We start from the raw sequence: 4,001 nt of genomic DNA, 5'->3' as shown, positions 1-4,001 counted from the left end.
CGCTAGCGCCTCCTCGCACCTCAGGATCTCTTCCTCCTCGACAGGCGTCCCCCTCATTGACGCTAAGGCGGCCTTGCTCGCCTCCACTTGTTGTTCCGGGGAAGCACTCCAGGCTTGGAGCTCCCACGCACGCTTCTCTGTGATCAACAAGAACCCCCCCTTTAGCAACGCATCAATGCGTTGTTGTATGTCCATTTATTTGTTGCTAAGGTCTACACCAACGGATTAATATTCGTTCCCGTTGGTGGCGTTGCAAGGGTCTACAACAACATATATGCATGTGTTGGTAAACTGCGTGTGGAAGTGTTGATAGATAGCAACATATAGAGCTAGAGCTCAACAACGTTTCATATGCGTTGGTGGCGACCATGGAGAAATGGTGGCGACTATGGACATAACAGATCAGTAACCCAATTCTGGACCTTGCAATGTCAACAGAGTTGGAGGCACAAAATAATGAACAGAAAGTTCTCATATATTAAATTGACTATAGTGTATTATAAAGAACATGATCCAAAGATTACAAGAGGTGAAACTATCTATCAATGTTTGAAATATTGACCCTAAAAATGTCATTCTAAATTTTTTGATCCTGAAATGACATTCTTATTATCTTGTAGTAGCCTCATTCTTAACCTTGCAATCAACATCTGAGCCATGCAACGTCAATTTATCTTCTTGATCAACAACAACAACAAAAACAACAATAATATGGGATGAGCAACTTACATTAGAGAAATCGGGTTATCATAGAAATGAAATTTAAAAGAGCACCCTACAAATGGGATTGATCAAGACATAGACTTATATATAGATAAAGGGATAATTAATGATCTGAATACAAAAGGAAAATCCAAAATTAATTTATAAATAACATCTCAGATTATGCTATTTATATCCGTGTACTAATTATTTTTGCATCTTGCATCAACTCAAAACTATATGAACTATTAATATATATTATTAGTGTTCCAATCTATTTTCTCTAAAAAAATACCAAAATTCAGATGTGGAAACTGCATATACTTGCAATGTCAGTATCATCACTCTGTAAAATAAAATAAAATAAAATAAAATAATAATAATAACAACAACAACAACAACAACAACAACAACAACAACAACAACAACAACAACAACAACAACAACAACACCAGCGGCGGCGGCGGCGGCGGCGGCGGCGGCGGCGGCGGCGGCGGCATATTAATACACAGAGCAACTTTCACCAATCAGATGTGGTTGTTCATTATGAACAACCATCATCTTGCATATACTACTAAAAATTATATTATATTAAATTGAGATGAATTTAGCAAATAGCTAAATGACAAGTAGCTAACTAATAATATTGAATATACTGAATTGATTATTTCCATTTTTGAGAGTACTCTGCACTAGCTAGCTTTGCATTAGATTGCTCCCGTACTACTCTTGCTTGTGATGATTTATTAGCCATGCATGTTACGGTGTATTAGGAGAAATCTCAGTGCGACAACTTGAAAATCTTTAAATATTCTACGTCACACAAGATATCGTAATTACTGAGATTCACCAAGTCATATATTAGAATTTCCTGATCCATGAATAAAATTCTCAGAACCTGTAGAAGCAACAACAGGAGAAAAAAACCATCACTAGATTTGAGACAGCTGGAGTTATCAACTCATGCATAATGAACTAAGAAACAGAGGGGGGCACGAGAACTACAAACAATCTAATCCACTTCTGCTCATCATGACGCATTGACGCCAACCCGGAGGTCATGACTTGACCTTGAAGGGATGCGGGATCTAAGTAGTATAGACAAGTGCACCATAATTATATACAAGAAAGGACATACAAAAATAAAAATTTAGCGGCTGGGAAAGAAGAGCCTACCAACTGAGCCACGCCATAGGAAGTCTGGTTTCTACATGGGTTTTGTCTTAAACGTAACTGGTTGTTTCATGGCTTATAGAGTAGCGTTATGTATAATGTCAAACACCTTTCATGTTCCAAGTTCAGCAGGTGACATGATGGCCCACATTCTGAACTATATTGGAACCCGAAACAGGTCACAATGTTAAATGCAAGTGAAATAGAACAATCATGTAGTAAGAAGTCAGAATTAGGTACCCCTACTCTAGCTAGGAGACCGATGGATGGAGGACCAATGGTTTTCTGGTTGATCACCACAAAAGTATTGTAACTTCCTGAGAGAAATTGCATGTCATAGAAACGCGTGAGGGACACACTAAGCAAAATACCTTAATTTTCAATTCAATGATCTTGTCGACATGTTCATCAACTTGACGTCTCTCAGAAGAAATCATCTTTTCTCCTTGTTCAGTGTTGCATGTTATATTTGGTAATTTACGAAAATATCCTTTTAGTGGAGAAGGGTGGATTGTTAGTGTAGATGATTTAGAAGATATAATTGGTGGCTTGTTCAGTGTTGCATTTATTTCAATGAGAAACTTATTTGTCAATTAAACTCTCCCCTTCAGTGATTTGTGTGAAACAGCAAATCTAAGGGCCTATTTGGCAACTAAGTTTTTTCTTAGTATTTGGAGACTACTGTGGTTTCTAAAAATACTATAGTTTTAAATACTTTAGGGTGTTTCTGTAGCAGAGCTACAAACAAATAGCTGGGCAGGACAGGCTGAAGGAAAGCTATTATGCACTCATCCTAACAACAATTTTTCACTAGATACAATTTCTTTTAACGCACTGTGGATATAAATTGGAAATTTGACGCAGTTAGATTGTTCTCATGTTAACAATGCTTCACTCAAATACAGTTTACACTCAGATTGATGTCATGCTAACCAGTGCTAACAACAATTCTTCACTGGATACAAATTAAGCTGTAGAAATTAGTAATTAGATGAATAGATGATGCTGTAAATGAAATTTGGGGATATGAAAGAATCAAAGGAAATTACCTGCATTGTCTTGCAAGCTCTTTTCGCCTCATGTAGCAGTACTTATATCACTACACCAAATCTATCCTGCAAAAAAAAGCAAGACTCACATCAATTGCAAATAATGTCCATATGAGAAAGGGCAATTTTATCAAGACATATGAGCACTCGATACAAATCAGCAGCCCAACTTGCAAATCAAACACTGGCAGGGACTCGGGATTTTGGAGAGGTCGAGAGGAGTTGTTCGTTTCCTTTGGGGCTGAGTCGCTGGCTGGCCGCTGCGAGGTGCATCGGTCGGTGCCTCGGGTTGCGACTAGTCGGCTGCTGTGTGCCGGTCAGCGCCGTCGGCAAGGAACCAGAAACAAACAAGGATGAGCGAGTACAGGGGGCGTACTGCTGAACTGATGCAGTTGAGGACGGGGGCGTCGGTGCTTGCGCCGTCCCTGGCTATGCGGAGGAATGGTGGCGGCCGCACCTTACCCAACGCGAGGAGGATAGCCACGACGCCGTGTGCATCCCGGACGCGAGGAGGATGGCGGAGATGCAGTATGCATCCCCGACGCGCGGAGAAAGTGGCAACGGAGGCGGGCTCGACGAAGGAACAGGGGGAGGCGGGGCAAGGGGACGGCAACGGTGGGAATCCTAGCTGCTGAGGGTAGGGGGACGGCGGAAGTGAGAGATGGGGCATGGTGGCCGATGTAGGGTGTCTCTCATTTAGGATAATCTGCTTTTTTTGAGATAAAACCACAACGAAGGGATATAATAATAATAGACTTATGCGCGAGCGACGAGACAAAAGAGGTGGAGGTGGGTACGGGGAGGTTAGCGCTAAGTGGGGAACGTGGGAGGTTCAACGAAACAACACATCATGCTATCTTCGTTGCTAGACATGCGTTGCTATATGGGTTTTTTTGTTGTAGTGGCGACGTCGATCAGCTTCCAGAGCTTTATCCAAAGCGCTGGCGCAAGCTTCGCGCGACATCGCAAGAGACGCCTCGGCCTTTGCATTATCAAGCTCGCGTTGGTGGCGCCCAAGGTTGATGGCCACCTTTAGCTTATGCCACTCCTCCACTAGCCGAAGACCCTCGGCCTCGA

The 4,001-nt window shown here is 41.8% G+C and overlaps 1 long non-coding RNA gene across 1 annotated transcript; it reads right to left on the bottom strand.

Moving 5' to 3' along the window:
* Positions 1-489: 489 nt before the first annotated feature.
* On the bottom strand, positions 490-3,633 carry LOC119285699. The gene is made up of 3 exons (XR_005139703.1): positions 3,301-3,633; positions 2,925-2,990; positions 490-674 (listed from the first exon to the last, which is right to left on the bottom strand). It is a non-coding gene; the product is annotated as an uncharacterized LOC119285699 (long non-coding RNA).
* Positions 3,634-4,001: the final 368 nt, after the last annotated feature.

This window comes from Triticum dicoccoides, chromosome 4A (genome assembly GCF_002162155.2).
Source record: "Triticum dicoccoides isolate Atlit2015 ecotype Zavitan chromosome 4A, WEW_v2.0, whole genome shotgun sequence".
Taxonomy (NCBI): Eukaryota; Viridiplantae; Streptophyta; class Magnoliopsida; order Poales; family Poaceae; genus Triticum; species Triticum dicoccoides.
The sequence above is the reverse complement of the archived record's forward strand: the minus strand, read 5'-3'. Positions and strand labels throughout refer to the sequence as shown.